Source organism: Doryrhamphus excisus, chromosome 13, assembly GCF_030265055.1.
Source record: "Doryrhamphus excisus isolate RoL2022-K1 chromosome 13, RoL_Dexc_1.0, whole genome shotgun sequence".
Classification (NCBI taxonomy): Eukaryota; Metazoa; Chordata; class Actinopteri; order Syngnathiformes; family Syngnathidae; genus Doryrhamphus; species Doryrhamphus excisus.
Window position 1 is genome coordinate 19,341,890 of NC_080478.1, and position 27,743 is coordinate 19,369,632.

Here is a 27,743-nt window from a genome sequence, read left to right on the forward strand (position 1 = left end):
TTCCAAAAACATGCTAGGTTAATTAGCGACTCCAAATTGTCCATAGGTATGAATGTGAGTGTGAATGGTTGTTTGTCTATATGTGCCTTGTGATTGGCTGGCCACCAGTCCAGGGTGTACCCCGCCTCTCACTCAAAGACAGCCGGTGACGACCCTTGTGAGGATAAGCGGCACAAAATGAATGAACATTATTCCAACAGTAAAATATGGTGGTGGTAGTGTGATGGTCTGGGACTGTTTTGCTGCATCAGGACCTGGAAGACTCACTGTGATAAATGGAACCATGAATTATTGTTAATATGCAAATATGGGCTGCACGGTGATCGAGTGGTTAGCACGCAGACCTCACAGCTAGGAGATCAGGGTTCAATTCCACCCTCGGTGCATCTCTGTGTGGAGTTTGCATGTTCTCCCCGTGCATGCGTGGGTTTTCTCCGGGTACTCCGGTTTCCTCCCACATTCCAAAAAACATGCTAGGTTAATTAGCGACTCCAAATTGTCCATAGGTATGAATGTGAGTGTGAATGGTTGTTTGTCTATATGTTTGTCCAGGGTGTACCCCGCCTCAATTGGTCTGTGTTTGTATTGTCATTAACCTTTTGTACTATAACAAAACTGTATCCTTACTTTGTCCATAGGATCCTTCTCCTTCTCCGTGCTGTCGGGAAAAGTCATGTTCCGAGATGTTTATTACATCAACCAGGACATGTCTATCAGGTAAATCGGACACTTTGCTGCTTGTGTTTTGCCTCTAAAATACAGTTTTTTCACTTGTATTTTTTTTTTGTTATTGTTTTTGGTTAGGATACAGGATGGCTTTCTCATTTTCCGCTGGTGGAAGATGTATAACCCAAAGCAGAAACAACATGGTAAGCAAACCGTAGCAGTCCATTATTGTTGGAGTCCACTTCCCTTTCCGATAACACGTTACAAATGAAGCCTGTCATTCTTGCGGATAAATCCAACACAATGTCGCTCTGTTATTAATGTGGTCCTTAGTGTCCTGACGTGTGCTGTATTACAAATGTCTACATTTTATGCTTATGTATTTACATTTATTACAGAACTTGGTTGAATGATAGTCCTTCAAAACAAAACGGCTTATATTCGGAGAGAAAAAGATAGAATGGGTGAATGCTGGATAGCAGGGATACACTGTATAATAATTTATAAGACAAATATACCAGGGCGGGCGGCACGGTGGTCTAGGGGTTAGCGCACAGACCTCACAGCTAGGAGACCAGGGTTCAATTCCACCCTCGGGCATCTCTGTGTGGAGTTTGCATGTTCTCCCCGTGCATGCGTGGGTTTTCTCCGGGTACTCCGGTTTCCTCCCACATTCCAAAAACATGCTAGGTTAATTAGCGACTCCAAATTGTCCATAGGTATGAATGTGAGTGTGAATGGTTGTTTGTCTATGTGTCCCCTGTGATTGGCTGGCGACCAGTCTAGGGTGTACCCCGCCTTACGCCCGAAGACAGCTGGGATAGGCTCCAGCACCCCCCGCGACCCTCGTGAGGAAAAGCGGTAGAAAATGAATGAATGAATGAATGAATGAAATATACCAGGGCTCCACATTAAAAACCAAAATGACTTGCCCATGGGGAATCCTTAATGTGAGAACTACTTGCCCGAACTTGCCCCATGTAAAATGAAAAGACCGCCATAATGATATCATCTCATTTTTGCGGCATCACATGAGAATCGTTGCATGGAAATCTGGATTGCACTTTGCCTTGATAAATACATACATGTATTTATACATGTACAGGTACATTCATGATTGAATAAACATTGTGCTTATTAAATTTAATCTCTGACATAAAGTAAAATAAACATCACATGATCTTTAGCAATGTGATTCTCTCACCTGTCACCATCATTTGATTTGCTGCCGCTAATAAAATACTTTTTTAGGAGGCACTGGTTCATCACTTTTTGCTGTTTTTTCCTTCAGAAGTTCATTCATTCATTCATTTTCTACCGCTTTTCCTCACGAGGGTCGCGGGGGGTGCTGGAGCCTATCCCAGCTGTCTTCGGGCGAGAGGCGGGGTACACCCTGGACTGGTCGCCAGCCAGTCACAGGGCACATATAGACATATAGCACGGGGAGAACATGCAAACTCCACACAGAGATGGCCGAGGGTGGAATTGAACCCTGGTCTCCTAGGTGTGAGGTCTGCGCGCTAACCACTCGTTCACCGTGCAGCCCATATTTGCATATTAACAATAATTCACGGTTCCATTTATCACAGTGAGTCTTCCAGGTCCTGATGCAGCAAAACAGTCCCAGACCATCACACTACCACCACCATATTTTACTGTTGGAATAATCTTAATTCATTTTCTACCGCTTATCCTCACAAGGGTCGTCACTGGCTGTCTTCTTGGGGCGAGAGGCGGGGTACACCCTGGACTGGTCGCCAGCCAATCACAGGGCACATATAGACAAACAACCATTCACACTCACATTCATACCTATGGACAATTTGGAGTCGCTAATTAACCTAGCATGTTTTTGGAATGTGAGAGGAAACCGGAGTACCCGGAGAAAACCCACGCATGCACGGGGAGAACATGCAAACTCCACACAGAGATGGCCGAGGGTGGGAATTGAACCCTGGTCTCCTAGCTGTGAGGTCTGCGTGCTAACCACTCGACCACCGTGCAGCCCATATTTGCGTATTAACAATAATTCATGGTTCCATTTATCACAGTGAGTTTTCCAGGTCCTGATGCAGCAAAACAGTCCCAGACCATCACACTACCACCACCATATTTTACTGTTGGAATAATGTTCATTCATTTTCTACCGCTTATCCTCACAAGGGTCGTCACTGGCTGTCTTCTTGGGGCGAGAGGCGGGGTACACCCTGGACTGGTCGCCAGCCAATCCCAGGGCACATATAGACAAACAACCATTCACACTCACATTCATACCTATGGACAATTTGGAGTCGCTAATTAACCTAGCATGTTTTTGGAATGTGGGAGGAAACCGGAGTACCCGGAGAAAACCCACGCATGCACGGGGAGAACATGCAAACTCCACACAGAGATGGCCGAGGGTGGGAATTGAACCCTGGTCTCCTAGCTGTGAGGTCTGCGTGCTAACCACTCGATCACCGTGCAGCCCATATTTGCATATTAACAATAATTCATGGTTCCATTTATCACAGTGAGTTTTCCAGGTCCTGATGCAGCAAAACAGTCCCAGACCATCACACTACCACCACCATATTTTACTGTTGGAATAATGTTCATTCACAGTGCAGGTCACAATTTTGCACATGGATCATACATGTACATCATGTGACCGTGAGAAAGCTGTGCCCCCGACCTCTATTCCACTGAAGTTAACCTTCAATCTCTCGTATCATCAGACCCCAAGGCAGAGACCAGGCTTTACGTGACGGTCAACGGCTTCGAATTTCACGTCTACAATCGGACCGATCTCTATGCTCGCCTACAAGAGACTTTTGGCCTGGAGCCGACGCTTAGCACAACCAAGAAAGATGAAGACAGGGAGCAGGACGCTAGGAACAAGACCCTGGAGCGGTAAGACTCCCCAACCAATGTTTTTTTTTTTATTTTTTTTTTTTACATGCATTATTGATCATACATGTTGATGTTTAAACCTGTCTTTGATTGTTCCTAAGCAAGGGGTGCTCACACTTTTTTTTAACCTTCCTCTTGTGTTAGCTTTCTGGTATCATCTCTTATGTTAACGGGTCGGTTTTGACCCATGTATTAAATCAGCTATAAAATACACTAAAAACAATAAGTTACCATCAAATTTGCTTCTCATGTCTTGGTTACCTTCTTAGGCTTTTTGGTACGGGCATGTCACTATACCCCTCAATTTTAATTTTCAAAAAATGGTAAAATGAACCTCAAAAGAATCATATTCATAAATTGAAGGTTCTGTTGTTACCTTGCTATTACTGAGGGATATAGAACATATCTCTTAAATCAGGGGTCTCAAACTCAATTTACTTGGGGGACCACTGGAGCTAGGGTCTGGGTGAGACTGGGCCGCATCAGGTTTGCCAAAAAAAAAAAAAACACATTTATTAAAAACAAAAAAATTTAAAAAACTTCGCTTTGGTTCCAATTTTCTACAAGAATATCTTAATTCTTATTTTTCTACACAAAATAAAATGAAAAATAAATAAACAAATCAAGAATAAAGAAAATCAATCAGTAATAAATAAAAAAAAAATAATAATAATAATAAACTTAAGAAAGCACATATAGTTGGCGGGTAGACAAATTATTTTTTTCACATTAAAATGAACAAAGCATTATTAGAGCCCTGGAGACATGACAAAACACGACTATAGTCACATTTATACTTTTTTTAATTTACAAAATATTGCGCAACTGCAGGGTCATGAGACACATGCTAACTCGCAAACTAGAGAGCTATAGCGACCTAAACGGTAGCCTTCAAGTTATTTCCTTTCAACTTAAATAGCCAAAAACTTACCACTTCCACACGGATAGGGAGGATAACTATTAACAGTTATTTAACCTTTAACATGAACATTAATCAAACGTAATAATTTTTTTCTGGGTACATGATACCATACAGCATCCATATCAAACTAATATTAAACTTTCATATCAAGGCGGGGGCCTCAAAGTAGTGTCCTGCGGGCCACATTTGGCCCTCGGGCCGCGTGTTTGAGACCCCTGTCTTAAATCAATTAGTTTTACTTATTTTCTCATTTTAGTATAAGTCAAAAAGCCTTAATGCAATAAACAAATGTTATGTGATTTTTTTTTTTAATGCAATAAAATGTAAAACGGGTCGGTGCCGACCCTAACACAAGAAAAGGGTTAAAATAAAGAATTGCAGCAAACACATTTCTATAGAGTTCATCTGTAATCGGAATCATAAAGACGACAGTTGGATATCCGTGTATCATCTGTTCACCACCTGTCCACCAGCAAATCCGGAGGGGAGCTTAATGTCTGCTGACTGACGTCATATGACATCTACTAAGGGACATTTAGGACATGAGTGACGCAGCAATCAACCCACACTACCTTCCCCATTGACGTAATAATCACCCTGAACTAGTAATACCCTGAAAGGTATCCAAAGTGCGATCCGAGGTCCATTTTTTGACCTGCAGTTCATGTTTTGTTGTTCTAAAAATAAAAAATGAGATAATAAAATAAAATAAACACTGTATTACCAGTGATGGTATAAAAAGTTATGTTTTTTTGGTCTGGAGACGGTGCCACTGTGGAAAAAAACAGGAAGTAAAACTGAAAGTAGCAGAGATGATGATGCTGAGCCTGTCATTGGGAGTGACCAGGATGGATAGGATCAGGAACAAGTACTTAAGTGACATTACATGTTATGAGGCCTTGGAGATAAAGTCCGAGAGGCCGGACTGAGATGGTTGGGACATGTCCAGAGGAGAGATCGTGAATACAGTAAACCTCGGCTATATCGGACTCGGATATATCGGAAATTCGCTCACAACGGACAGATAAAAAAGAACCGATTTTTCTGTAATGCATTTCTAATAAAAATTCATTGCATATATCGGATTTTTTATAACGGATTTCGCCTATTTTGGACAAAATCTCCAGTCCCGTTCCAATGCATTTCCATTAAATTCGATTCGATTCGGCGAATCGTGACAGGCCGCTATACGACGTCATTTGCAGCGTTGGCAGCGTTGCCTGCGCGTCCAGGTACATTGGAAACATAGTCACGGAAGTGCCTTTTTATAACGAATAAAATCCGATTTACGCATATACCGGATATAAATCCGATATATGCGTAAAACGGACATTTTCCGGTATACGCATATAACGGATTTCGCTTATATCGGACAAAACCAGTGGGAACAATTGAATCCGATATATCCGAGGTTTACTGTATATTGGTGGAAGGATGTTGCCAGGTAGGAGGCGTAGAGGAAGACCAAAGAGGAGGTTTATGGATGTAGAAGAAGGGTTGAATGGAGAAGATTGATTTGCTGTGTGGACCCCTGAGGGGAAAAGTAGTACTCCTAACAGTGGCGCTCTGTGGAAAAAGTTTGGACACCCTTGACTTGAATTAATTTGATCCATTGTTGTCCATTCTCCTCTTTGAAGGTTTTATCAGAATGAGCAACTGTCAGTGATCCAATAACCCAAAAAAAAATTTTTTTTTTCCTCTACTTTATTGAGTATATGTTTTTTTGGTTCTTCTCCAGTGTGAACATTAAAACCGAGAATCCAGATCCGACATCATCTTGGCGCTCCCTCATTCCCGTCATCAAAGTGAACATCAGCACGGTGCGTTCCTCACCGATGACCACCTTTTGATGAGATGAAACCATACTTTGTCCACGTTCTGCAACCTATGTGTGTGTTTAATGTGTGCTTTCAAAGGGTCGCTTGGCATTTGGCAACCACCACCTCTCACAGACTTTGTGCTTGAACTTTGAGGACGCCTTCCTGACCTACGCCACCAAGCCCCCATCCAGCCACCTCGATCAGTACATGCACATTGTAAAGGGCTCCCTGGAGAACGTGCGCGTCATGCTCGTTCCCAGTCCACGCTACGTCGGCATGCAGAATGATGAGTAAGTAGACACTTTGTGTTCTCATGTTTTTCTCTGCATACAACGAGGACGGAGCTCTTAGCTCAATAAAAACAAAAATGTCCATGTTGTTATTATATAGTGACAATAGGTGCAATTCATTGTGTAAATTATTGTGTCCATGACCTGTTATGAACACGATCATGTATTTGTGCTTTCTTTGTAGACCCCCCAGACTGATGGGCGAAGGTTTTGTTGTCATGCAGTCCAATGACGTCGACATCTACTACTACCAAGATGAGCCAGGTACAAACACTTCCATAGTATACTGAATAAAGATAATGTTGACATGTTTGAGGGTTAAAGAAACTAAGCAACACTTTTTAGTTTCTTTACATAACTAGGTAGAAAAAAACATACATAAGTCGCACTGGAGTATAAGTCGCACGAGGCCAAAAATGCATAATTGGGTAGAAAAAACATACATAAGTCGCACTGGAGTATAAGTCGCACTGGAGTATAAGTCGCACAAGGCCAAAAATGCATAATTGGGTAGAAAAAACATACATAAGTCGCACTGGAGTATAAGTCGCACAAGGCCAAAAATGCATAATTACGTATAAAAAAACATACATAAGTCGCACTGGAGTATAAGTCACACAATGCCAAAAATGCATAATTAGGTAGAAAAAACATACATAAGTCGCACTGGAGTATAAGTCGCACAAGCCAAAAATGCATAATTAGGTAAAAAAAAAAACATACATAAGTCGCACTGGAGTATAAGTCACACAATGCCAAAAATGCATAATTAGGTAGAAAAAAACATACATAAGTCGCAATGGAGTATAAGTGTCATTTTTTGCGGGTAATTTATTTTCCAAACTACTTGACCAAAACAGACATTACGTCATCTTGAAAGGCAAGTTCTAACATGAATAAAAGAATAGAGAACATGCTAATAGGTGTAAGATATGCTAACACAATGCTTATTCAGCTACACAAAAAATAAACATGAACACAAAAGGTGTCCAGTGTTTATGTAAACATAAACACTTTTTTTTTCCATTTATAAGTCGCTCTGGAGTATAAGTCGCAGGAACAGCCAACCTATGAAAAAAAGTGCGGTTTATAGTCAATCTACGTTTTCTTATGGCTGTCTGCAGGTCTGGTGCCAGTGGAACAAGAAAGCGGGGAAGAAGCGGAGACATCCAGTGAGGAAGATAAGCTGCAAGACCTCCCACCATGTTGGGGTTTGGATATTGTGTGTGGAAAAGGAACTGACTTCAACTATGGCCCATGGGTGGATCGTCAAAGGTGCCCAAATAAGAGCATACATAGCAAAACTTTGTAACTTAACCCCAACACGTTTTTCATATTGAAGAAAATGTTACATATTTTTGCCAAACTTAAGTAATGTTAGATTTAGTAATATAATTTTATTCATCAAAAGCAACTTAAGCACATCATAACAATTTCCCAGGGACTGTCTGTGGAAGTTCTTCCTGCCGGCAGACTACCAGGATATGAAGGTGACAGAAATGGCCCAGCCAGGAGAACCGAGGCAGATCCAGGCCTTCGAGCTGCGTATGAACATCATTGCCGACGCCACCATTGATTTGCTTTTTACCAAAAACCGGGTAAGTGAACGCTATTAATTCATCCCTTTATTATTCATCCGCTTATGGCACTGTTCTAATCAGTAGTAGGAAAAAGTGGTGGTAGACTGTTGATTGGTTGACAGAGAATTGGCGTTAATATTTCACAGGCGGGGTACACCCTGGACTGGTGGCCAGCCAATCACAGGGCACATATAGACAAACAACCATTCACACTCACATTCATACCTATGGACAATTTGGAGTGGCTAATTAACCTAGCATGTTTTTTGGAATGTGGGAGGAAACCGGAGTACCCGGAGAAAACCCACACCTGCACGGGGAGAACATGCAAACTCCACACAGAGATGGCCGAGGGTGGAATTGAACCCTGGTCTCCTAGGTGTGAGGTCTGCACGCTAACCACTCGTTCACCGTGCAGCCCATATTTGCATATTAACAATAATTCATGGTTCCATTTATCACAGTGAGTCTTCCAGGTCCTGATGCAGCAAAACAGTCCCAGACCATCACACTACCACCACCATATTTTACTGTTGGAATAATGTTCATTCATTTTCTACCGCTTATCCTCACGAGGGTCGTCACCGGCTGTCTTCTTGGGGCGAGAGGCGGGGTACACCCTGGACTGGTGGCCAGCCAATCACAGGGCACATATAGACAAACAATCATTCACACTCACATTAATACCTATGGACAATTTGGAGTCGCTAATTAACCTAGCATGTTTTTTTTGGAATGTGGGAGGAAACCGGAGTACCCGGAGAAAACCCACGCATGCACGGGGAGAACATGCAAACTCCACACAGAGATAGCAGAGGGTGGAATTGAACCCTGGTCTCCTAGCTGCAAGGTCTGCGAGCTAACCACTCGACCGCCGTGCGGCCAATGCTAGGTTAATTGGCGACTCAAAATTGTCCATAGGTATGAATGCTGTCTTCACCCTGAAGACAGCTGGGATAGGCTCCAGCACCCCTCGCGACCTTTATGATGATAAGCGGTAGAAAATGAATGAATTAATGAATGAATGAATTTCTCCATTAACCATTACATTTTTCTCTTGCTTTGTTTTTGTTCCTGTTCCTAGGAAACCAACGCCATCCACGTGAATGTAGGTGCGGGTTCTTACCTGGAAGTCAACATCCCCATGACTGTTGGAGAGATTGGTACGACTTTTGGACTAAAGTGAACAACACCAACTGTGTTCATACAGTATATAATAACAACAATGGCGTGTTTATACTGACTCATTATCAGTACACTATTACGGTAGACTCGATATTGTCTTGTTTTGCTTCATGAAACTTTGTAGGAGATCCGGTAACGATATATCCTGTGGTGACAGAGGCTTGTTGGGGGATGGGGAGATTATTAGCAATCATGTTGTCTCTGTTATTGAGTGAAATAGCAGTGTTTTGGATGGCGCTCGTTAAGTCACTTAGAAATAACATAGCATGATATTATTTTCCTACATGCTTAGTTCTATATTTGTAGATACAGTATCATTCATCCAGTTGGGCTACTCTTAATTAGATTATGCAAATATTTGGCTGACACATCTTTTTTTTTTCTGCCTTTTGCCCCCCCGCCCTCAGGCTACTCGCCCACCATCAAAGGGCAGCTCCTTCATGTTGACACCACTAGCAGCATGCAGTACAGGACTCTCCTTGAGGCGGAGATGTTAGCTGTAAGTAGACCCTAAATTACTCTGCAGCGATAGTTTGAAAAGAAACATTTGAGAAAGACGCCAGTGATTTTTTTTTTGTACAGTAAACCTCGGATATCTCGGAAATTTGCTCACAACGGACAGATAAAAAAGAAGCGATTTTTCTGTAATGCATTTCCAATAAAAATTCATTGCATATATCGGATTTTTTAATAACGGATTTCGCCTATTTCGAACAAAATCTCCAGTCCCGTTCCAATGCATTTCCATTAAATTTCCCTCGCATATATCGGATATATCGCCGCATCGTGGCGCTCCGATTCGCCGAATCGTGACAGGCCGCTATACAACGTCATTTGCAGCGTTGCCAGGTACATTGGAATAAAAATAAAATATTGCAATAAAATAAACACTGTATGACCAGCGATGTTATCCAAAGTTATGGTTTTTTGGTCTGGAGACGACGCCACTGAGGAAAAAAACAGGAAGTAAAACTGAAAGTAGCAGAGATTGGGAGTGACCAGGATGGATAGGATCAGGAACAAGTACTTAAGTGACATTACATGTTATGAGGCCTTGGAGATAAAGTCCGAGAGGCCGGACTGAGATGGTTGGGACATGTCCAGAGGAGAGATCCTGAATACAGTAAACCTCGGCTATATCGGATTCGGATATATCGGAAATTCGCTCACAACGAACAGATAAAAAAGAACCGATTTTTCTGTAATGCATTTCCAATAAAAATTCATTGTATATATCGGATTTTTTATAACGGATTTCGCCTATTTCGGACAAAATCTCCAGTCCCGTTCCAATGCATTTCCATTAAATTTCCCTCGCATATATCGGATGGCCGCATCGTGACAGGCCGCTATACGACGTCATTTGCAGCGTTGCAGGTACATTGGAAACATAGTCAAGGAAGTGCCTTTTTATAACGGATAAAATCCCATTTACGCATATATACCGGATATAAATCCGATATATGCATATAACGGATTTCGCTTATATCGGACAAAACCAGTGGGAACAATTGAATCCGATATATCCGAGGTTTACTATATGTGGAATTCTGTCCTGTTCTGACTCCCCATATGTTTCAGTTCCATGTGATTGCCAGCTACCCTCAGGTGTGGAACATGCCTCAGTCGTGGCAGTGTGAGATTGAGGTGTACAAGGCCACCTATCACTTCATCTACGCCCAGAAGAACTTCTTCACTGGTGAGAGGAACAAACAAAACAACAGTATGAGAAGATTACTTAGTTTTTCGACTGTACGCGGGCTGCAGACCGGTTAGTTGTGACGTAGGCTTAAGCTCAGAAAATGAGCCTTAATCCTTAAGAACACAGACTCATTTGTTTCGAAATTAGTTGCCGTTTTTGGGAGGGGCGGGGCGTATCCTGAGATAGTCACATGATAATCCTGTCATCATTTCCATACTTACAAGTTCAGGTCAAACACAACACGTTTAGGATATTCGTCACTATGGTGTCTTTGGAGGTTAATATTGCGACAAATCTTTGTGCTGCCCTGTGATTGGCTGGCCACCAGTCCAGGGTGTACATACAACCGCCTCTCGCCCCAGCTGAGACAGCTGGGATAGGCTCCAGCACTTCCCCGCGACCCTCGTGAGGAAAAAGCGTTAGAAAATGAATGAAAGTTGAAATACTTCTCGGGCCGGATTCAAACACTTGGTGGGCCGCATGTGGCCCCCGGGCCGTAGTTTGCCCACCCCTGATCTATGATGTACAGCTATGCTATGTATGTTTGGTTGATGTGTCTTCTCTGTGCTTTTATTCCTGCATGTAATTTTTTTTAAAGAAATAAGAATAATACCGGGCGGCACGGTGGTCTAGGGGTTAGCGCACAGACCTCACAGCTAGGAGACCAGGGTTCAATTCCACCCTCGGGCATCTCTGTGTGGAGTTTGCATGTTCTCCGAACCGTGCATGCGTGGGTTTTCTCCGGGTACTCCGGTTTCCTCCCACATTCCAAAAACATGCTAGGTTAATTAGCGACTCCAAATTGTCCATAGGTATGAATGTGAGTGTGAATGGTTGTTTGTCTATATGTGCCCTGGGATTGGCTGGCCACCAGTCCAGGGTGAAGACAGCTGGAATAGGCTCCAGCAACCCCCGCGACCCTCGTGACGATAAGCAGTAGAAAATTAATGAATGTTTTCCTAGAGGGGCTGTACGGTGGATAAGTGGTTAGCATGCAAGCCTCACTGCTAAAAGACCCAAGTTCAATTCCACCCTCGACCATTCCCTGGTTCCTCCCACATTCCAAAAACATGCTAGGTTAATTAGCGACTCCAAATTGTCCATAGGTATGAATGTGAGTGTGAATGGTTGTTTGTCTATATGTGCCCTGTGATTGGCTGGCCACCAGTCCAGGGTGTACCCCGCCTTACGCCCGAAGACAGCTGGGATAGGCTCCATTAGAAAATGAATGAATGAATGAATGTTTGTGTCTGCCTTGACAGATTTGATTCAGGACTGGGCAAGTGACAGCGCCCCAGACATCTACTCCTTTGTTCCCTACTCTTGGACGTTCAAGATGCTTTTTCACCAGTTTGAAATGATCTGGGCGGCAAACCAGCACAACTGGATCGACTGTTCCACCAAACAGCAGGAGAACGGTGAGGAAAATTTGATCCATGCAAATGAAATTGAACTAAAAAAAAAAAAATGTAAGTCTAGTCTGTAAGGAGATATTTTGACTGTAAGCCTTGATCATTTTTCCCGCACATGTTGTAAAATAGGCTGCACGGTGGAGGAGTGGTTGGCATTCAGGCATCACAGCTAGGAGACCTGAGTTCAATTCCAACCTCCGTGTGGAGTTTGCATGTTCTCCCCGTGCATGCGTGGGTTTTTCTCCGGGTACTCCGGTTTCCTCCCACATTCCAAAAACATGCTAGGTTAATTGATGGAAAAACTTAAAAAAAAAAATAATTAAAGAATAAAAATAAATAATAAAATTAAATTAAATTAAATTAAATTAAATTAAATTAAATTAAATTAAATTAAATTAAATTAAATTAAATTAAATTAAATTAAATTAAATTAAATTAAATTAAATTAAAAATTAAATTAAAAAATTATCAGTGAACGATTAAGATGGCTTTCTAAATCCTACCCCTCCATCTGGTACTTTTACAATCAGTAACTGTTACATTTGTTCACTTCCTGCTTTCCTAATACAATTTAAGTAGATTTATTTTAAATTAATTTAATTTTTTTATTAATTATTATTATTATTTTTTTGTCATATGCATGTGCTGTAGCGCTCGGTGGCAGAACTCAAACACACGTGTGTCCATTCGGTTGTCTTAATACTCACATTGACGGTCACCAAATGTTATTTCCGAACGAGAAAGGAGACGACAATAAGTACAAACCGTCAACTCTCCACCCAAGAATCCCTTAGCAACAGTTACTAACAACAATCACATGACCCGGAAACGCAAGTTAAACAGGAGCCAGTTAATCAAAATACAACAAATATAAATTTTTTTTTTTTTTTTTTAGTATTAACACCAATGGAACAGGAACATGGCGGGGTGCTTTTGGCCGCTAGGCAACACTGTGGCGACGAGTCCACTCATCTTGAGTCATTTTGATTTTCCGCAGTGTACCTGGCAGCATGTGGCGAGACGCTCAATATCGACTTCACTTTGCCTTTCAATGAGTTTGTTCCAACGACCTGCCATACCCGCTTCAGCTTGAAGGTTAGTTTTATTTCATGTTAAAATTATATATTATTTTTTTTTTATATGTGCGTGTGAGCAAATGAGTGTTATGATTTCCTGCGGCAGTATTAATGCACCCTGTAGATTATGCATAAGTTATTTTTAGATTGAGATGCATTTTCATGTCCTGGAGATAGAAATTGACTGTGTGTGTTTTTGACCTTTTTCCAGGCGGAGGATACAGACATGCGACTGTCTCTGCCCGAGTGCCACCCCAGCCGCTACCCCCTCCTCACCCTTGCCAAAGATTACCAGAATGTCAAGCTACCCCCAGACATGTTCATGCCAGGGGAGAATCAAAGTGCCCATCCTCCGAAAACAACCAAGTCTCGATGGAGGAATATCACCCACGCAGAGTAAGTTGGAGGAATGAAGTAGCGAGAGAGAGAGAGAGAGAGAGAGAGAGAGAACACACTTGATGAGTCACCCGATAAGGAATTGGAAAGGAGAAAAAAACAAAATGTCAGGATAATAGGAATTTCTTTAAAGCAGGGGTCTCAAACTCAATTTACTTGGGGGCAACTTTAAAATACAATTTTAAAGTTTTTTTAATTTAATATCTTAAATTTAATAAAAAAAAATTAAATTTAAATAAAAAAATTATTTAAAAATGCATTACATGTATTTATTTTTTATAATTAATAATAATTTAATCAAGAACCAATAATCATTTAATAATTAATTTTTTTTAATTTAATTAAAAAATATTTAATATTTTTTTAAATGTAAAAAAAAATTATGAAAAAAAAATGCATTACATGCATTACATAATCAGTTCCCAGTTCCACATGTCCAAAAGGAGTAGGAAGAAGCAAAGCTTATTAAATCCTACCCCTCCATCTGGTACTTTTACAATCACTAACTGTTACATTTGTTCACTTCCTGCTTTTCTAATACAATTTTAAAGTTTTTTTTAATTTAATTTTTTAAATTCAATAAAAAAAAATTAAATTTAAATTTAAAAAAAATATTTTAAAAATGCATTCCATGCATTTAACTTTTTATAATTAATAATAATTTAATCAAGAACCAATAATCATTTAATATTTTTTTTTAATTTAATTAAAAAATATTTAAATAATAAAAAAACAAAATTTGAAAAAAAAATGCATTACATGCATTACATAATCAGTTCCCAGTTCCACATGTCAAAAAGGAGTAGGAAGAAGCAAAGCTTATTAAATCCTACCCCTCCATCTGGTACTTTTACAATCAGTAACTGTTACATTTGTTCACTTCCTGCTTTTCTAATACAATTTTAAAGTTTTTTTTAATTTAATTTTTTAAATTTAATAAAAAAAAAATAAATTTAAATTAAAAAAAAATATTTTAAAAATGCATTCCATGCATTTAACTTTTTATAATTAATAATAATTTAATCAAGAACAATAATCATTTAATAATTTATTTTTTTTAATTTAATTAAAAAATATTTAAATAATAAAAAAAAATGCATTACATGCCTTACATAATCAGTTCCCAGTTCCACATGTTAAAAAGGAGTAGGAAGAAGCAAAGCTTATTAAATCCTACCCCTCCATCTGGTACTTTTACAATCAGTAACTGTTACATTTGTTCACTTCCTGCTTTTCTAATACAATTTTAAAGTTTTTTTTAATTTAATTTTTAAAATTTAATAAAAAAAAAATTAAATTTAAATTAAAAAAATATTTTAAAAATGCATTACATGCATTTAACTTTTTACAATTAATAATAATTTAATCAAGAACCAATAATCATTTAATAATTTTTTTTAATTTAATTAAAAAATATTTAAATAATAAAAAAAAATTTTGAAAAAAAATGCATTACATAATCAGTTCCCAGTTCCACATGTCCAAAAGGAGTAGGAAGAAGCAAAGCTTATTAAATCCTACCCCTCCATCTGGTACTTTTACAATCAGTAACTGTTACATTTGTTCACTTCCTGCTTTCATAATATAGTTTACGTCCACTAATGAATGTATTTTTGTTTGATTGAGAGTACTTTGTAGGTAGTGGAACCTTTGTTAGCAAACAATGATGTTTTTGTTGAGTGTATTTCTAATATTCAATGCTAAACCATAACTATACTAAATGTTTTTGCCCTACTTTAGAGCCGGCTGGGTGGACTGCTGGAGCGTACCAAACTTCCTGCTCATCATTGACTACACCTGGCATCCCATTTATCCCCAAAAAGCAGATGAGCAACTTAAGCAGTCATGTAAGCGTTGCATCGCCGTACCACAACCTTTTTAAAAGCCAATTAGACGTCTGAATGTATCTTGGCTAATTTCAGTCTCCGAGATGGAAGAATCCATGTTGTCGGCTTTGCGGCCTCCGGAACACACTTCAGCACATCACAGCCACCCACACTACACGTCTGCCTCTGCTTCAACCGGTTACAGCCGGATACCCACTGACCCCTCGGAGCTTCCCCCTGACAGACTTCACGTGGAGATGGAAATGTCCCCGGATTCTCAAATTATCCTTTATGGACCTTTACTCCGAGCTTTAATTGCCATCAAAGTAGGAATTTTGTTCAATTGTTTTGAGAAGATAAGCCACATTAGATAAGTTGACCTTCTAATCTATTTTCCGTGACTTGTTCCTCAGGAAAACTATTTTGGTGAAGATGACATGTACACAGACTTTGAAGCGACGGTGTCCACGCCTGTTTTGTCCACTTCCTCATCTGGCCTCGGGTGGTCTCCTCTGGGAATGGAAGACAGTGGGCACAAGGAGACGTCCGACATTCACCCTTTGGACCTGCGGCCTTGGGACATAACTGTGCTCATCAATCTCTACAAAGTCCATGGTCGACTACCGATGGTAAAACTTGGGATTTATTCATCTTGTGATTTATGATTGTTTTATTTCTTCTTTTAAAAAAGTTATAGTTGCTTTAAAGTTAGTGGGGAAACACAAAAGTCTTTATCCTGCCTCTTCTTTTACAGAGCATCTAAAATTTCATTTATTTTTACATCTATCTTGTTTGTTTCTCTGCATAATTAAAAAAAATTACATTAAATCAAAAAAATATATATAATTTTAGAAAGGCAGGAAGTGAACAAATGTAAAAAAAAAAAAAAAAAATTATTAAAAAAAATAATAAAAAAAACTTAAATTACATTAGAAAGGCAGGAAGTGAACAAATGTTACAGTTACTGATTGTAAAAGTACCAGATGGAGGGGTAGGATTTAATAAGCTTTGCTTCTTCCTACTCCTTTTGGACATGTGGAACTGGGAACTGATTATGTGATGCATTCAATTGTAATCTGATGCATGTTCAAATGAAATAAAATCATTGAAAAAATGAAAAAAATTAAACAAACATTTTAAAAATAAAAAATAAAATAGAAAACTTGAAATAAAAACATTTTTAAAAAATAATAAAAAATTAAAACCAATTTTGTAAATTAAAAAAAAACTTGAAATGAAAACATTTAAAAAATTTAAACATTTGAAAAATTAAAACATTTAAATGAAATTAAACCATTACAATGTTCTTATACACACTGGGAAGGTATTGCCTAAAAACAATTTTTTTTTTAATTAAAAAAATAAAAACCCAAAAACTTAAATTACATTAGAAAAGCAGGAAGTGAACAAATGTAACAGTTACTGATTGTAAAAGTACCAGATGGAGGGGTAGGATTTAATAAGCTTTGCTTCTTCCTACTCCTTTTGGACATGTGGAACTGGGAACTGATTATGTGATGCATTCAATTGTAATCTGATGCATGTTCAAATGAAATTAAACCATTACCATTACTTATTTATTTTTTGTGTACTTCCAGCACTGCAGCAGTGAGGGTCCAGAAGGTCCATCTGGATTCCTGGAGCGGTTATGTTTTGAAATGAAAAAAGGTTACAAGGAAACGATGCTTCAGTTACTACTGTCACCTATTCACATTTTCATCAGTGACAACTATCAGGTAAGAATAAAATACTCCTTGTGACTTTTCGCGGACGTTGTCCAATCACCCAGTTTGTGAGGCTCGGCTCATTGGAATGCACAAATTCATTCATTTTTACTTAAGTAAATGTTAAAAAAACGATGAAAATCAAAACCTGCCATGAATCAATTGTGTATTTCGAGTTTTTAATAAAGCTATTACTGTACTGTTTATATGGAAATCAGTCATAAAGTCTTTAGGTTGCTTAACGTAACCTTGGTTCTTTGTTTCACTTTGGATGTCAATACGGGAGTTCCAGTGACACGTCTGTCAGTGACAGATTTAGCTGTGCCCAGGACCACGCCCCTCCTATAGCACAGCGGACCTTTCATTCATTCATTTTCTACCGCTTTTTCCTCACAAGGGTCGCGGGGGATGCTGGAGCCTATCCCAGCTGTCTTTGGGTGAGAGGCGGGGTACACCCTGGACTGGTGGCCAGCCAATCACAGGGCACATATAGACAAACAACCATTCACACTCACATTCATACCTATGGACAATTTGGAGTGGCTAATTAACCTAGCATGTTTTTGGAATGTGGGAGGAAACCGGAGTACCCGGAGAAAACCCACGCATGCACGGTTCGGAGAACATGCAAATTCCACACAGAGATGGCCGAGGGTGGAATTGAACCCTGGTCTCCTAGCTGTGAGGTCTGTACGCTAACCCCTAGACCACCGTGTCGCCCTATAACAATATTATATATACATATATCATTATAATAAAAAGTGTAAAAGTGACTATAGGGTTGCTAGAGATGTCTAGAGAGCTCTAATGTGGAAAAATCCGTATTTAAAAGGTCATAAACTGCTTTAGTTATAAATAAGGAATCGCACGTAGCCGAATTTTCTACCGCTTATCCTCACGACGGTCGTCACCGGCTGTCTTCAGGCGAGAGGCGGGCTGCGCACTGGACTGGTGGCCAGCCAATCACAGGGCACATATAGACAAACAACCATTCACACTCACATTCATACCTATGGACTATTTGGAGTCGCTAATTAACCTAGCATGATTTTGGAATGTGGGAGGAAACCGGAGTAAACCCACGCATGCACGGGGAGAACATGCAAACTCCACACAGAGATGGCCGAGGGTGGAATTGAACCCTGGTCTCCTAGCTGTGAGGTCTGCGCGCTAACCACTTGCCCACCGTGCCGCCCAAATCACTCCCGACCGTTCTTACTGTGTCTGCAAGACTCCTCACTCTGGTACTTCTTCTTGTAACTTCGCTACGTGTTTCACGACGAGACATATGGCGAAGAGAAGCTAAGCACCTCACGGTCCAATTTGTGAAGCTCACACATATTGGAAAAACACCTCCGTATCTAACACTACGTGTGTCACGGAAGGCTCACACACTTCGGGACTATAAAACTTCACACACATGTGAGGTGTAACCCAGCTTGCAAATATTTCTTTGGAAGTTTAGGCTGTGACTCCTTTTAGAAAAGGTGCCGCTTAAATGGTCGCTTAAAACTCCTATATCCCCACATGACAAGCAGAGATGGCCACCAAATAGATCTTCATAGACGACAAAGCTGTTCTTCTTCTTTCTACTAAATCCTGTAGAAAACACAGCAGGTCCATCACAGAGCGTTTAAAAGAGATGAACTACACCATTCCTCAAAAACGCAACACTTGCTGTTATAAAGGGAACGTGCGCATGAAGTACCATCTCTCATGGGCCAGGTCCAAGATCTACCTGATCTGGGAGTGGGTAGTAAATCTTCTCTATGGTCTGAAATAGCAGGTTAGAGGACAGAGTCAGTGGTTGGCTGTGTTATAGGAGGGGGCGTGGCGTCCACCCAAGGCAATATCCCAGTGTGTATAAGAACATTGTAATGGTAATGGTTTTATTTCATTTAAATGTTTTAATGTTTTTAATGTTTTTATTTCAAGTTTTTTTTATTTTATTTTTTTAAGTTAAAAAATTGTTTTTAATTTTTAATAAAAAAATTTCTTTATGTTTTTATTTCAAGTTTTTTTTATTTTATTTTTTTATTTAATTAAAAACATTTGTTTTTAATTTTTTTATGTTTTTATTTCAAGTTTTTTTTATTTTATTTTTTTATTTAAAAAATGTTTTTTTTTTAATTGTTAAGTATTTTTTCATTTTTTTTAATGGTTTAATTTCATTTGAACATGCATCAGATTACAATTGAATGCATCACATAATCAGTTCACAGTTCCACATGTCCAAAAGGAGTAGGAAGAAGCAAAGCTTATTAAATCCTATGTGGTGCTTTTACAATCAGTAACTGTTAAATTAGATTAGAAAGGCAGGAAATGAAGAAATGTAAGTTTATTTTATTTTTTAATTTAATAAAAAATTGTTTTTAATTTTTTTTAAATGTTTTTATTTCATTTGAACATGCATCAGATTACAATTGAATGCATCCCATAATCAGTTCACAGTTCCACATGTCCAAAAGGAGTAGGAAGAAGCAAAGCTTATTAAATCCTACCCCTCCATCTGATACTTTTACAATCAGTAACTGTTACATTTGTTCACTTCCTGCTTTCCAAATATAATTGAAGTTTTTTTTATTTAATTTTTTTAATTAAAAAATATTTTTTTTAATGTTTAATCATATTTTTAGCCTTATGCATTATTTTAGCTGTTTGAAGATGAACTATATCAGCAAGTTGAAGTATTTGTGATTTTAGAAATAAGAAGTTAGTATGTTCTCTTTAGGCGGCATTATGAATTATCCTTACTGGCCTTTTTTGCAGTACATTTAGCGAGTGAAGATTGCTTTTATAGTTATATTAGCGATCCAAGTCATTCATGCAAACTGCTCTATGTGAGTTTTATTTTTTATTTTTTCCTTTTTGAGTCGCAGCGTCCAACAGCCGACGCGGTGTTGAGGGATGGACACCTCAGCCTGTCAGGCCTGCAGATGAGAGCACACGCCATGTTCTCCGCCCAGGGGCTGCCACTAGGAAGCGACACGCTGGAGTACGCCTGGCTGATTGACATGCAGGCAGGGGGTCTCACTGGCAGGGTGACTGTTCCACAGGTGCGTACGTGTGCTTAGATGCTGTACAACCAATTCAATTAATCAATGACCAATATTTTTATCCATAATATGTATAGTTTAAATATTAAAATGCAGTAGCTTTAGAAGTCAGTGTATTGTAATATTAAAAGTTTCTGTGTGTTTGCTGATTAGGTGGCTTGCTTGTTAGAATGGGGGGAGACGTTCCTTTTCCACGTGGTGTCCCGCGAGTTTCAGCTGGAGCAACCAAAACCCTCGGTCATCTGCCAGCATGGCACTGACCGTCGCATCTGTGATGCTAAGGTAAAAACCAATCCAGGAATCAAACCTGGCCTCTGCAGCAAACATTGTATACACCATTGTGCTTTTTGTTGTTTCAGTTGACATGCTTACCCGGTCACTGTCGAACGTCAGAGGAGCTCAAGTACACCATGACACGACTGGCCATGGATGGAGTGGACCTTTTTATTGTTGAACATGGCTGTGCTGCCAACATCAGAGTAATGACCCTCTCGTTTTTTTTGTATTTCACTATTAATAATTTACGATTAATAATTATAATTTTATTATAATAATTATTATAAAATAATAATAATTATTATAATAAAATAATAATTATTATTATTATCATTATCATAATAATAATTATTATTAGTAGTAGTAGTAATAGTAGTATAATTATAATAATAATTATATTATAATTGTTGTATTATTTATATGTATATATTTTATTAAATATATTTTATCTTTATATTATTAATTATAATTAAATAATTATAATAAAATTATAATTATAATAAAATTACTAATAATAACACAATTACTATTAATTTTACTATTAATAATCTATTAAGAGCCTTCTCCATCGCTGCCCCCACCCTCTGGAACTCTGTGCCCCATTCACTCCGTGCTTGCCCCTTACTATTAATAATTAACTATTAATAATTATAATATAATACTAATTATTATTATATATTATAATTATGATTATTACAAGATAATAATAATAATTATAATAATAATATATTAATGATAATTGTTATTATTATTATATAATCACAGTAATAATTTTAATTATTATAATATTATTATAGTTATTTTTGTATTATTTATATGTATATATTTTAAATTATATTTTATATTTATATTATTAATTGTAATTATATAATCATAATAAAATTATAATGTGATAAAATTACTAATAATAACACAATTACTAATAATTTTACTATTAATAATATTTTAAGCTCCGAACCTGGGGAGACAGAGCCGTCTCCATCGCTGCCCCCACCCTCTGGAACTCTTTGCCACATTCGCTCCGTGCTTGCCCCTTACTATTAATAATTAACTATTAATAATTATAATATAATAATAATAATTATTTTATAATTATAAGAATCATTACAATATAATAATTAATATAATAATAATAATAATAATAATTATATAATCACTCATAATTATTATAATTATTATATTAGTTATTTTTATATTTATATGTATATATTTTATTAAATATATTTTATATTTATATTATTAATTATAATTATATATAACAAAATTATAATTATGATAAAATTACTAATAATAACACAATTACTAATAATTTTACTATTAATAATCTATTAAGCTCCAAACCTGGGGAGACTAAGAGTAATATTAATATATAAGATTATTTATAATATTATATAATGTATATGTAATATGAAAAATCTTGAATGTGTGGCAATGCATTGTACTAGTTATAGTTATTGTGTAGTTACACCACAGTGTGAAGTAAACGTCAAACTAAAATCATGACAGTATAAACCCGAATTCTACCAAAGCAACCGACATGCATAATTATTATTATTTTTTAATTGTTAGCTACAGGAAGAAAGATTTTCAGCATTATTATTATTATAGTCAAGACCCAATCAAATGATAGAGTCGCATCCTTTGTTTCCTATGAGGCTTTTTTTCCTGCTCTTTCCTCCAGATGGGCGTTGTTCGTGTCGCCAACTGTAACCTACACAACCAAGCGGTGGGAGAGGGCATCAGCGCTGTGGTGCAGGACCTAAACATCCGACAGTACATCGAACAGCAGCAGCAGCAGCACAGTGAGGCAAACAGGCCGCCGCCATCTGGTCCAGGTCCCGGTCCGGGTCAGCCTCCTAGTCTTTGCCAACCCCCAGTGCTGCGACGCTCTGTCTGGCTGGAGGCGGGCTCGGTCAACTTGAACCTCATCACAGCGGACATCGCCTTGGCTGCTGACCACTCGGCTAAATGTGAAGTCCAGCGGAATTTTCTGGAACTCCATGACGCACAGACCAAAAGGTAGAAAACCACAATCCTGCCAACTTTAATCCATGTTTACTTCCTTTATTACCTCCTTCTCCAAAGACTTTGGTTCCTGTGGCCAGAAGAAGCTGGCATTCGAAACAAGCGTGGCAGGAATCGATGTGGATGCCTTGGAGGATGTCGGTTTTTCGGCGGAACCAACATGGGCCTGGACTTCTTCAAACTTGAAGAGATGACACCCTCCTCCTCTTCGGCATTCTCTTCCTCCAGCACTGAGTCCGACATGTGTTATGGTCAGTCTTTGCTTCACCCCGGGGAGTGGATTATGACCAAGGAAACGCCCAAAGTGGATGGTAGGAATCGAATTAGTGGATTAGAGTATGCAGGCCTGCCAACGTGTACACATTTTTTTTTTTTTTTTGCTGCTTTTTAACAGTTTTAGTTTTGTTTATGCCACATCGGTTTACTCCTCCCTCTACAAACCCTCTTGCTTTGTGTGTGTGTGACTTGCACTGCCAACATTTTGGATCAACATTTGTAATAAACAATGACTGTTTTAACACATAGATTACTTCCAGCTACACTAACACACACCCCATCTCTCTTTTAATTACCATTAAGAGTTGTGGTTGTGGGGGCTGCACGGTGGTCGTGTGGTTAGAGCGCAGACCTCACAGCTAGGAGACCCGGGTTCAATTCCATGTTCCATGTCCATGTTTGCATGTTCTCCCCGTGCAAGCGTGGGTTTTCTCCGGGTACTCCGGTTTCCTCCCACATTCCAAAAACATGCTAGGTTAATTAGCCACTCCAAATTGTCCATAGGTATGAATGTGAGTGTGAATGGTTGTTTGTCTATATGTGCCCTGTGATTGGCTCTTGCCCGAAGACAGCTGGGATAGGCTCCAGCACCCCCGCGACCCTCGTGAGGATAGGCTGTAGAAAACGAATGAATGAATGAAAGAGTTCTGTATGCTGCACGGTGGTTAAGTGGTTAGCGTGCAGGCCACACAGCTAGGAGACCTGAGTTCAATTCCACCCTCGGCCATTTCTGTGTGGAGTTTGCATGTTCATGGACTCCGGTTTCCTCCCACATTCCAAAAACATGCTAGGCTAATTAGCGACTCCAAATTATCCATAGGTATGAATGTGAGTGTGAATGGTTGTTTGTCTATATGTGCCCTGTGATTGGCTGGCCACCAGTCCAGGGTGTACCCCGCCTCTCGCCCCAAGACAGCTGGGATAGGCTCCAGCACGCCCGCAACCCTTGTGAGGATAAGCGGTACAAAATGAATGAATGAATATTTACAACTGGGATGAGTGATTAGCGTGCAGACCTCACAGCTAGGAGACCCGGGTTCAATTCCACCCTCAGCTATCTCTGTGTGGAGTTTACATGTTCTACCTGTGAATGCGTGGGTTTTCTCCGGGTACTCCGGTTTCCTCCCACATTCCAAAAACATGCTAGGTTAATTAGCCACTCCAAATTGTCCATAGGTATGAATGTGAGTGTGAATGGTTGTTTGTCTATATGTGCCCTGTGATTGGCTGGCCACCAGTCCAAGTCTCTTGCTCGAAGACAGCTGGGATAGGCTCCAGCACGCCCGCGACCCTCGTGAGGAAAAGCGCGAGAAAATGAATGAATGAATGAGTTGTTTTGCTTGACATCATATCACATGCCCAATCCTGATGAAACAGACAGGGGTGCCCAAAGTGTGGCCCGGGAGCCATATGTTACACATGGCTTGTTTTTTTTTTTTTTTTTTTTTTTTTTTTTTAAATTGGCCTGAATCACATCATGGAGGGGACAGAAACATAAGTTAGTAGTAGTACTCTTAAAATGTGTTCAAGGTTGGCAGGTCTGAGTATGTGACATATATTTTTTTTTTGCTTGGGCTTCATTCATCTTGTGTGTTTTTTATTTTTATTTTTTCAGGGAGGGTTGTTGGACTGAAAACCGATACCCACTCACCCTGCTTGCCTCCTGAGGTACCTGAGAGGCGTGGTCAACAGCACCTGAGTCTCCAGGTACCCCAACGCTGCCATAGCTCCGCCTCCTCCTCTGAAGAAAATAGTTCCTCTAGTGCGGCTTTGCCCTTACTGGCTGGAGAAAGGGACACCCCGTCGCCAAGTGTTGAGCAACGCATGTTTCCTGTCAATGGCAAAAGTCCTGTTGAGTGAGTAATATAGAGAATTTATATTAAAATTATATTCATGAATTAATTAAGCCTGGATTATGGTCCCGCTAGGAGGTGCTAACATACACTATGCTAGCTCCTTTCTTAAAAAAAAAAAAATATTTTGCTTTGCGTTGAAGCAGACCATAAAGGTCCCAGTGCCGCATGTTGGTCAACTGTTTAAGGAGATCGGGAAGACCTCCGCTCGGGCATCTCTGTATGGAGCTCACATGTTCTCCATGTGCTTACGTGGGTTCTCTCCGAGTACTCCCGTTTCCTCCCACGTTCCAAAAACATGCTAGGTTAATTAGCGACTCCAAATTGTCCATAGGTATGAATGTGAGTGTGAATGGTTGTTTGTCTATATGTGCCCTGTGATTGGCTGGCCACCAATCCAGGGTGTAGCCTGATGATTTTCTTGCCCGAAGACAGCTGGGATAGGCTCCAGCACCCCCCGCGACCCTTGTGAGGATAAGCGGTAGAAAATTAATGAATGAATGCTAATTTCTAGGCTGCACGGTGAGAGAGTGGTTAGCACGCTCACCTCACAGCTAGGAGACCAGGGTTCAATTCCACCCTCAGCCATCTCTGTGTGGAGTTTGCATGTTCTCCGGGTTTCTCCGGGTATTCCGGTTTCGTCCCACAAAAACATGCTAGGTTAATTAGCGACTCCAAATTGTCCATAGCTATGAATGTGAGTGTGAATGGTTGTTTGTCTATATGTGCCCTGTGATTGGCTGGCCACCAGTGTAGGCGGGTGTACCCCGCCTCTCACCACAAAGACAGCTGGGATAGGCTCCAGCAACCCCGCGACCCTTGTGAGGATAAGTGGTCGAAAATTAATTAATGAATGAATGCTAATTTCTAGGCTGCACGGTGAGAGAGTGGTTAGCACTCAGGCCTCGCAGCTAGGAAACCCGAGTTCAATTCCACCGTCGGCCATTTCTGTGTGGAGTTTGCATGTTCTCCCCGTGCATGTGTGTGTTTTTTTCCGGGTACTCCGGTTTCCTCCCACATTCCAAAAACATGCTAGGTTAATTAGCGACTCCAAATCGTCCATAGGTATGAATGTGAGTGTGAATGGTTGTTTGTCTAAATGTGCCCTGTGATTGGCTGGCCACCAGTCCAGGGTGTACCCCGCCTCTCGCCACGAAGACAGCTGGGATAGGCTCCAGCACCCTTGTGAGGAAAAGCGGTAGAAAATGAATGAATGCTCCACTCAGGCGAAGAGCTATAAAAGGATCAATGCGGTGTTGGTGGGAATGGTGTACCGACTCTTCGGGCACATAATCCAGGCTTTAACATGTTAAAAACACGGAAAATAAATCACACAAAAATCACTGATCTCCTAATAATGTTGTATTTGTACTTTTTTACAGTACTTTCCGGGATATTCCCGAGGTTTCTCCTATTTCACCCAACAACTCTCAGGACCGCTCTTCGGTGCGGTCACCTCTCTGCTCCCCCCTCAAGCGCCAGTCCTCTGTCCACTCGGGCCGATTAGGCAGCACCAAAAGCCTGTCGGCTGCCGTCTTCAATGAGAAGCCTCCGCCGGTCTTGTCCGGGGGCGTCCAGTTCAGCTGCGATGTTTCCCGCAGTGACGAGAACGTCCTGGATTCACCACGGCAGCGTCGGAGCTACGGTTCCTTCCCCTTCACACCTTCAGCGGACTCCAACACCTTCCATCAGTACCGCTCCGCCGACTCCAGCATGTCGGTTGCTGATAGTGAAGCCTACTTTTCGGCTGCGGAGGACTTTGAGCCAATCAGCAGCGCCGATGAGGGTCCGGGGACTTACCCGGGCCGCAAAAAGAGGAGGCGGCAGCAGATGCAGCAACCACAGCAGCCTCCGTATTACATGGAGAACTACAGGTCAGTTTGAGCCCGGGGTTCATAATAAGGACGTTACGCACTATTATATATAATGCACAATTATTATTTTTTTGTTTATATAATATTTCATATGGTCGTTGACATTACCACACAAATGCTATCATAGTTTGTGGGTTAGCAGGAGTGGTAAGAAATGACGAGAGCTGCTTCACTCACAACTTTTTTTAAAAAAAATCATAATTTTTGAGGTGGCACGGTGGACAAGTGGGTAGCGCACAGGCCTCACAGATAGATTACCCAAGTTCAATTCCACCCTCGGCTATCTCTGTGTGGAGTTTGCATGTTCTCCTTGTGCATGTGTGGGTTTCCTGGTTTCCTCCCACATTCCAAAAACATGCTAGGTTAATTAGCGACTCCAAATTGTCCATAGGTATGAATGTGAGTGTGAATGGTTGTTTGTCTATATGTGCCCTGTGATTGGCTGGCCACCAGTCCAGGGTGTACCCCGCCTCTCGCCCAAAGAGAAGACAGCTGGGATAGGCTCCAGCATACCCGAAACCTTTAGTGAGGATAAGTGTTAGAAAATGAATGAATGTTTACAACCGGGATGAGTGATTAGCGTCCAGGCCTCACAGCTACAACACCCGAGTTCAATTCCACCCTCTGTGTGGAGTTTGCATGTTCTCCCTGTGCATGCGTGGGTTTTCTTCCGGGTACTCCGGTTTCCTCCCACATTCCAAAAAACATGCTAGGTTAATTAGTGACTCCAAATTGTCCATAGGTATGAATGTGAGTGTGAATGGTTGTTTGTCTATATGTGCCCTGTGATTGGCTGGCCACCAGTCCAGGGTGTACCCCGCCTCTCACCCTCAGACAGCTGGGATAGGCTCCAGCACCCCCCGTGGCCCTTGTGAGGATAAGCGGTAGAAAA

The 27,743-nt window shown here is 40.1% G+C and overlaps 1 pseudogene; it reads left to right on the forward strand.

Moving 5' to 3' along the window:
* LOC131140131 (bridge-like lipid transfer protein family member 1) overlaps positions 1-27,743 on the forward strand; it is a 121,251-nt pseudogene that overhangs the window by 6,679 nt on the left and 86,829 nt on the right.